A 10,090-nucleotide genomic window follows, 5' to 3' on the forward strand; every position below is an offset into this window, starting at 1 on the left:
TGAAGACATAAACTATCGGACTTGAATCTACTTGTTGAGAGAAGAAGACAATGAAGAAAAAAGTGTGTTGCTTTGTCTTGCTTTCAAGACAACCCACGATGTGCCAGCTCGACAACTTTTGTCCATTTGTAGAGTGGCAACCTCCAAGATGAATTTCATCTCCAAATGTGTAGAAATGTCATAAAAAAGTGAAGAATCCATTTGCGGCAACGTGGATGAGCCTGGAGAACATTATGCTAAGTGAAATAAGCCAGACACAGAAAGGCAAATACTGCATGATCTCACTTACACGTGCAATTTAAAAAAGTCAAGCTCATGAAACCAGAGCGTAGAAGGGTGGTTGCCAGGGGTTGGGGGCAATGGGAAAATATTGCTCAGAGTCACCATGAACAGCGTGGTGAGTATAGGAAACAATACTGTATCGTACGCTTAAAATTTGCCAAGAGATCTTAAGTATCCTCACCATATGTACAGGCACCAAAGGTAACTATGTTAGGTTGATAGATGTGTTCATTAATTTGATTGTGGTAATCACTTCACAATGGATGCATTTGTTAAATCGTTGTGACATGTACTTAAAAAAACATCACTTCGGACAGTCTAAGTATATGCAATTTTTAGGTGTCAATTATACCTCAACAGAGCTGAACAAATAATAATAATTTGAAAAGAAATGAAGAATCAAGAACTTCACCAAGCCTAACAATGACCCTTGTATTGGGGGAGGGGGCGGTATTGTAGTGGCTGGAAGGGAAGGGAGTGGTGAGCAAGGGCGGCTTCTGGCATCCTGTCAGTTCTGTTTCTTTATTTGGTTGTCAGTTACATAGGTGTTCAGGTTGTAAAAATTCAGTGAGCTCTACACTTATGTGCCACAAGTTTCATACAATGGTAGTCATGTTAATATCCTTCCAGATTTTCTGGAAATTAAGTTTCTGTTCTGTTTGCAGCCCAATGTTTCCTTAAAGATAATTTTTGTTAAAGCCAATAAAAAAATGCATTTTACTTAATGTTTTTTTTTTTTAAACCCATTCATTTTACATGCTTAGTTTACTCTATTTTTATCATCGTAAAGCCAGAGTGGTTTGGGGGTGTATTAACACAACTTTCTTAGATATGAGCTAAGAAGTTGTAGAAAAGATACCACAAACACTGAAAGAACGCTTGTACCCAGATCATGTTGGCAATTAATTAGGACAGATTCCAACGAATCATATTTAAATGTCTCTGAACTTAGGATGGCTCATCTAAGTAGGTTTGCCATAATCTTAGGACTCATAATTTTTCCTTTCCAGCGTGAAATTATGAAATGCAAATGAAAGAATCATATCATGGAACATCAAAATGACAGATGCTATTACCAAAATATCTGCAGGATGGCTTTAGTTTGTTAACTTAGTACGCCCAAACTGCTGTAGACAAAGCTGAAACAAATATGAATCAAAGATATCTCTTCAAGGAGCGGGAAAGGTAAACATAAGGAAATTGTCACAGAAGCATTGAGTAAACTGTTGTGCCAGCATGTTGAGCTCTTTGAACATGGAAGATAGACTCATCAACTAGACTTTGGCACCATCTTGAAAGATGTCACATGAGTAGAATCTTAAATGAACTGAGTAAGCTTGAACAAGACTTTGAATAGCCCCTGAGCCTCAACTTTCTTTCTGTTGAACAGGGACCTTATACTAACCTTGTTTTGTTTTATTTGTTTTAAGAGTAAGTGTTGTTTTTTGTTTGTTTATTTATTTTGAGACAGAGAGAGTGTGTGAGCAGGGGTAGGGCAGAGGGAGAGAGAGAGAATCTTAAGCAGGTTCCACACTCAGCGAGGAGCCTGATGTGGGGCTTGATCCCACAACACTGGGATCATGACCTGAGCCGAAAGCAAGAGTCAGACTCTTAACCAACTTAGTCACCCAGGCACCCCTAACCTTTTTTTTTTTTTTTTTTTTTTTTTTTTTAAGATTAGAGAACATATATAATGAACCTGGAAGAGAGCCTTCCCATAAACTAACAGCACTACCAGGAACAGGAGCACTATGGAATACGCAGAACATTTTTTTTGCAAAACAGAGTGGCTGTTCAAATGTCATTATCCTCGTTTTATGTAAATGAATTAAGAAATCGTTCTAAGCAGATTGGTCATTTTAACTCTTATTCACGAATTATTTCTTATTTCCTAACATGAGATTTCTTCATCACATCCTAATTTGGATGATCTATTCAAAATGTTGATGACATGGTTTATAATCACTTATCTCAATGTGCAAACTATTTCATATGCCGTTATGGTGTGGCCCTACTTTCTTATGTCTTCCAAGCAAGCACAGTCTTTTTACAAGTAAATTTCAACCCAGCGCTCCAGTGATTGGAGCTTTTATGCCACGGTCTAGAATTTATTCATTCAACAAATAGGTATTTTTTTGAGAAATAACTAGGTGCGCAGAATGTTATACTGCAGTGGTCGACTCAAAGACCCTCCTTCCTCATTCCTCAGGGAACTTATAACAATGAGACATGATTAATAGTAACTAAAACCCAAGCCGTTTAGTATAGTACTAGGTGCTAAGTTCTGTAAGAAAAAAAAAGAAGAAAAGAAAAGAAGCACCTGGATGGTTTAACTGGTTAAGCCTCTGGCTCTTTTTTATTTTTTTAAATCGATTTATTTATTTTGAGAGAGGGAGAGAGAGCACAAACAGGGGAGGACCAGAGGGAAAGGGAGAGAGAGGGAATCCCAAGCATGGTCTGCACTGTCAGCACAGAGCCCGATGTGGGGCTCAAACTCACGAAACCATGACCTGAGCCGAAATCAGGGGTCAGACGCCTGACCAACTGAACCATCCAGGCACCCAAGCCTCTGATTCTTGAATTCAGCGTAGGTCGTGATCCCAGGGGGGTGGGCTGCTTGAGATTCTCTCTCTCTCTCTCCCTTTGCCCTTCCTTTTTCCTGCTCTCTCTCTCCCTCTCCGCCCCCCACCTCCACTTGGGCATGTGTGCACTTTGTCTCTAAAAATGAGAGGGAAAAAAAGTAGAGCAGGGTGGGGAGATTTGGAGTGGGAAGGGTAGTTCTCGTTGAGGAAGTGACAGTTGACTCTTGATGGAGGGACTTAGCCACGCCCTTCCCTGGGGCGGAGCCTTCCAAGCAGAAGCCAAAGGCTGGAGGAGGCTTGCGCGGGGCTGGAGCAGAGGGAGCAAGGGAGACTGTGGTAGAGAGGAGCCAGATTGTAGGTCACCGGGAGGATATGGGCTTTGTCTCAGAGCGCAACGCAGTATTTAAACACAGGGGTAACATGATGTAACTTGCTGGGTTTTTAAAAATGCATTTTAGATTTTAAAAGGATCACAGGATCAGCTTGTCTGCTGCGTTGGGAAGACCAGGGGTAAAAGCAGAGAGGCGGGTTAGGAGGTGATTGTCCAGATGAGAGATTCTGGTGGCTTCAATGAGCATTGTAACAGTGAGGGTGGTGGGGAGTGGTTTGGACTCTGATGTGTTCTGGAGAGGAATTTCTGACAGATTTGTCTGGGATATGAGAGGAGATGAGCATAATGCTCCTGTCGGACAGAAAATGATAATGCAGGAAAACACTATATGTTTAAACTCTTAATAGGTTTTTGTTTGCTCAAAGTGTGTCCATTCTATTGAATTGCACAGAGTGAAACTGCATGTACATGAAAGCTTCCTTAACATGTTTCCCACAATGTTCGCACAGTGAATCTTGGGAAGAGGGGTCTCGAAGGGAGGGTCTTGGGTAAACATGCACTGCCATGGACCTCTGACCCTTGAGAGGACAGCTATGCCGTGATGCTGTTAACTTATCTAATTTCCATCCACCAAAGATGAAGTGACATTTAATGATTTCATTAATTGAAATTCTGCTGTCTTTTGACCTTGAGATTTCCAAATTTGTGATTTTTTTTTTTTTTAATTTATTTATTTTTTTATTCTTTCCTGCAATCTTGCCAGGCTGTCTTCAAGAAGAATTTTATACTGCTGTCATGAGAAAATCGCTTACGGTTCCTTCAGATGTCAAGATTCTGTCATTTCTGCAGATGTGGCCCATTGTGATTCAGGATCTGAGGTGAGGCCTTGATTTTATTGTCACTTTCTTTTCTTTTAACAATCCAAGAGTCTACCTCCCTCTAATTCCTTATGCGTGTGTGTGTCACAGCGGGTATTGTTACATAATTGCTTGAATGCAGAATGTGAGCTTTTTTATCCTTTTGGGTTCTTGTCAAAAAGATAATTCTGCAACAAAAGTTTTTCAGTCGGTAAAGATTTTATTTGACAGCCTCATAAATGGTGGAATATTTGAAATACTTATTTAAAATACATAAATATATGCCGATGGATTAATTGACTGATCAAGTGGCGAGAAACTGGGTCTCTTTTTCTTAGGGGCTCCAGGGACTGGAAAAAAACCTGACTGGGTAAGGGAGAAATAGAAGAATCTTCCAGGCTTCAGTGAATATAAGGTTATCTCTTTCTCTTTTGCGGCGTTCTCTGTATAACAGTTTTTACTTGGTTCTTCATGAAGACGACACATTGTGCCTCTTTTGAGAACCATGGGGATCCTTCCCAAATAATTCAAAGAAGGATTGTTTGTTTATTTTAACCTGTGCTAGTTATTAAAATTCATTTTATGTGTATGAAATCATATAGGTATCAGCATGGAAAATAAAGCTATTTTCTTTTACCTCAGTCAAAACCATCTGTCATCTCTACTTCTTTCTTTTAATTTTTTTAAACGTTTTATTTATTTTTGAGACAGAGAGAGACAGAGCATGAACGGGGGAGGGGCAGAGAGAGAGGGAGACACAGAATCGGAAGCAGGCTCCAGGCTCCGAGCCATCAGCCCAGAGCCCGACGCGGGACTCGAACTCACGGACCGCGAGATCGTGACCTGAGCTGAAGTCGGACGCTTAACTGACTGAGCCACCCAGGCGCCCCTCATCTCTACTTCTTTTTTTTTTTTTTTTTTTTTTTTAATTTTTTTTTTCAACGTTTTTTATTTATTTTTGGGACAGAGAGAGACAGAGCATGAACAGGGGAGGGGCAGAGAGAGAGGGAGACACAGAATCGGAAACAGGCTCCAGGCTCCGAGCCATCAGCCCAGAGCCTGACGCGGGGCTCGAACTCACAGACCGCGAGATCGTGACCTGGCTGAAGTCGGACGCTTAACCGACTGCGCCACCCAGGCGCCCCCCCTCATCTCTACTTCTAAGTGTGGCATTATTCTCCCTCACACAAAATGCTGCGCATCTCCAATGCCTACTGCACATCCACGGCTCTGTCAGTTCCAAGCATCTGAAATATAATAGTTGGAGGCCATAAGAAACACACAGGCCAACAAGGGAAACCACACTGTGTCTTGTTCAGGTGTCAGGCCCTTCTAAATCACTCATTGTTTACAGCAAGAGATAAACAGCCCGCTAACTCAGTCTATTTTTGAGATCCTGGTGGCAACTTCTTGAATAGGTCTAGTTATATCTTAGTTGGCACAGCTTTTATAGAGAGAAGCCACATCTGTGCCTGAGGTGAGAGGCTGTGCCATAGAATAACGACACTGGACTATGGGTCAGGAGACCCCCAACCCTGTCGCCAACTGCCAGAACAACTTATCATTGGAGGAGAATGCTGTTTGTATCAATTTGGTGCTATTGTATGATTCCATTGGATTTATCAGTGGCAACCTGACTGGATAAAGATAATATTATGAAGGGAATACATTGTTCTAGGATCTTCTGTGGCATTAGTTATTTTTCCTTTCTCTTTTTGAATTCTTTTTAATGTTTTATTTATTATTGAGAGACAGTGAGAGAGCATGAGCAGGGGAGGGGCAGAGAGAGGGGGAGACACAGAATCTGAAGCAGGCTCCAGGCTCTGAGCTGTCAGCACAGAGCCTGACACGGGGCTCGAACCCACAAACCATGAGATCATGACCTGAGCCGAAATCGGTCACTCAACTGACTGAGTCACCCAGGAGCCCCTCCTTTCTCTTTTTGGAAAAAAAAAGAAAAATTTACAACATTTTTTCAGGTTTACCACAAAATTGAGAGGGAGGTGCAGGACTTCTCCTGTACCCCACTCATGCACAGCCTCCCACATTATCAACATCACTCATCAAATGGTACATTTTTTACCAAGGATGAAACTACACTGACACATCATAATCACCTAAAACCCATAGTCTACTTTATGGTTTGCTCATGATGTTCTACATTCTATGGGTTTGGACAAATGTATAGTGCCATGTATTCATTATTAAAATATCATACAGGGTATTTTTACTGCCCTAAAAATCCTCCATATTCTGCCTATTTATGCCTTCTCTCCCCTTCCCCTGGCAACCATTGATTTTTGTCTCTACAGTTTGGTTGTTTCCAGAATGTTGTATCAGTGAAATCATTCAGTATGTAGCCTTCTCAGATTGACTTCTTTCCCTTCGTAATGTGCATTTAGGGTTCCTTCATGTATTTTCATGGCTTTTAGCTTAGATCTTTTTAATGCTGAATAATATTCCATTGCCTGGCTGCACCAGTTTATTTATCCATTTTCCTACTAAAGGACCACTTGGAAAAAAAAAACCCAGAACAGATGAATGTATAGGAAGGAAAAAAAAAAAAAAAACAGAGAGAGAGAGAGAGAGAGAGAGAGGCAAACCATGAAAAACTCAACTATAGAGAACACACTGAGGGTTGACGGAGAGTGGAGGGCAGGGGATGGGCTAAATGGGTGATGGGCATTAAGGAGGGCTCTTGTTATGATGATCACTGGGTGTTATATGTAAGAGATGAATCACTAAGTTCTACTCCTGAAGCCAATATTACACTATATGTTAACTAACTAGAATTTAAATAAAAATTTGAAACAAAGAAGTTAATCAAGAAAGAAAAGGTCATCTTGAGTGCTTACAACTTTTGGCAAGTATGAATAAATGTTTCTTCTAGAAACATTTTTAATGCTTATACTGCAGGTTTTTATGTGGACATCAATTTTCAATTCCTTTGGACGGACAACAAGAAGTGAAGTTGCTGGGTCACATGTGGAGTATGTTCAGTTCATGTTGCATTTTGACCATTTTAACAGGTATATAATGGTATCTCATTTTTGTTTTAACTTACATTTCCCTGATGACATGATGTGGAGCATCTTTCCATGTGCACATTTGCCATCTGTATCTGTTGTTGGACAAGGTGTCTGTTTAAATCTTTGGCCCATTTTTAAGTTAGGTTGCTTGTTTTCTCATTGCTGCTTTTAAGAGTTCTTTGTGTATTTCAGAAAACAGTCCTTTATCAGATGGGTCTTTTGCAAATATTTTCTCCCAGTCTCTGATTTGTTCTCATTCTCTTGATATTATCGTTCACAGAGTGGAAGTTTTTGATTTTCAAAAAGTCCAGTTTATCCACCATGTTTTTCATATGTCGTATCTTTGGTATCATATGGTATTAATCTTTGGATCTTCCCTCCTAGATTGGAATGACCATTCAGAGATTTGTGTCTGCTTTTCACTGCCAAAACTCACAAGTGCAGCCAGGATGTTCTATGAACATATGCATCACAATGTTACAGTGACTAAACTCATTGGCTGTGTAAGAACCTTACTATCCAACAATAACATTCTTTTTTTTTTTAATATGAAATTTATTGTCAGATTGGTTTCCATACAACACCCAGTGCTCATCCCAACAGGTGCCCTCCTCAATGCCCATCACCCCTCCCCCCCATCAACCCTCAGTTTATTCTCAGTATTTAAGAGTCTCTTATGGTTTGCCTCCTTCACTCTCTGTAACTTCTTCCCCCCCCCCCCCTTCTCCTCCCCTCCTGGTCTTCTGTTGAGTTTCTCAGGATCCACATATGAGTGAAATCATATGGTATCTGTCTTTCTCTGTGTGACTTATATCACTTAGCATAACACTCTCCAGTTCCATCCACATTGCTACAAAAGGCCATATTTCATTCTTTCTCATTGCCAAGTAGTATTCCATTGTATATATAAACCACAATTCAAGAATAACATTCTTAGGGGCACCTGGGTGGCTCCATCGGTTAAGCATCCAACTCTTGATTTAGGCTCAGGTCATGATCTCATGGTTCATGAGATTGGACCCACATTGGACTTTGTGCTGGCAATGCAGAGCCTGCTTGGGATTGTTTTTCTCTCTCTTTCTCTCTGCCCTTTCTTTTTATTTATTTATTTATTTATTTATTTATTTATTTTTATTTTTTATTATTTTATTTTATTTATTTTTTTTAATTTTTTTTTAACGTTTATTTATTTTTGGGACAGAGAGAGACAGAGCATGAACGGGGGAGGGCCAGAGAGAGAGGGAGACACAGAATCGGAAGCAGGCTCCAGGCTCTGAGCCATCAGCCCAGAGCCCGACGCGGGACTCAAACTCACGAACCACGAGATCATGACCTGAGCCGAAGTCGGTCGCTCAACCGACTGAGCCACCCAGGCGCCCCTCTCTGCCCTTTCTTAATCACATACTCTCTCTCTCTTTCTCAAAATAAATAAACATTTTTGAAAAAGGAATAACAATCTTATATTTAGAAAAAATAACCTCAGCCCCAGCTTTAAATGTCTTGACTCCTTTCATACTTAAAAAACCAAAGAAATATTATGTTATATGGAGCAAAATAATTACATTCATCCAGAAAAATAAGTAAATGCAACAGCCCAATTGCCACAATTGCACCCTTATTTTAAAAAATGAAAAATAGAAAAGAAATTCCTAGCTAAAAAAAAAAAAAAAGGCAATTAAAGTTCATTAGTGCCAGAATATAAAGGAGGACATATCTTGTAAGAGGGATGGGAGACTTTGTATAACTGTGATTTTCCTAAATAAGATGGTGAAACCATGAAAATAAAGCTTCAAATTATTGTTCTCAGAAATTCTCTAGTTTTGGGATGGAAAGATAACAAATGTGGTTTTGGTTCTCATCATTTCTTTCTAAAAAGCAAATCTTGCGAGTGTTTTTTTTTTGGGGGGGGGGGCAGGACAAGCACAGTGCTTTTTCCTTCTACATGTCATGCCCCAGATCCAGTGTTGTATGGGAGCCTGGACCACACTGACTCAAGAGAGTTACTTATGCTCATAGACTCCCAACTTCCTGTTCAATTAGATTATGTTAGTAGCTTGAAATCAGCCAAAGTGGGGGAGCATTTACACAACAGAAATTGGCAAACACTCAAATCTGCCCTCCCTTCCAGAGTCCATGATTAGAGATTGACCAGCTCACCCTTGCCCTGGGCCTATAAACTTGGACACCCATCTACTGCTACTCATTCCATCTTCCCACAGAGATCCCATCTCCCAAGTGATGCTGCATACATAGTGAATAAACCATTAATCTGGAATCTTCCAGATTCTAACCACACCCCCTGGCCCCTTGCTAAAATAGTTCCAATATTAAAATTACAGTGAAAAGAGTTGGATAAGGAAACTGGTATTAGGTAGAAATTACAAGCAGCAAATACTAATAGAGTGGAGAGTCACTGATAGGCATATTGTAAGGGCTAAGTGAATATAAGTCGAGTTGAAATAACTATCTTTCCCCATCTGATTTGGTCAATGCCCTCCTCTCAAACACATAGGAAATACTCAAAATGGCCCAATACGATTGAAAAGCACCAACAGTTTGAGGGGCTCAACATACGATCAGGCAAACTATTTCACTGAAACATACTTATAGTGTAGAAAGAGTAAGGTTTATAACCCCCATCACATAGAAAGCATAGAAAGATTAAATCATATGCTAAAATCACGCAGTGAGATCATCTTAATTATAAATAAAAACCTCATCATTCTTAAAGCCCACACCATTTCAACCTAAGATTCTAGAGTAACAAAATATGATCTCTGTATAACAAGTACTGATATTTTGGAAATGTAGTAAACATACATGTTTTTGTCTGGTAAGTATATCATTTCAAATAAATAAATGTCATTTTGAGACAAAAGTAAACAACATTGGAAATTCAAATTTGAGCACTGGTATTCTTGTTGAAGACTGACCCTCTACAACTCCTTATTATGACCTACATTTTCCTATAACAACAATTCTTTACCCCTGTGTGTATATATGTATGTA

This window comes from Panthera onca, chromosome B1 (genome assembly GCF_046562875.1).
Source record: "Panthera onca isolate mPanOnc1 chromosome B1, mPanOnc1 haplotype 2, whole genome shotgun sequence".
In the NCBI taxonomy this organism is placed as follows: Eukaryota; Metazoa; Chordata; class Mammalia; order Carnivora; family Felidae; genus Panthera; species Panthera onca.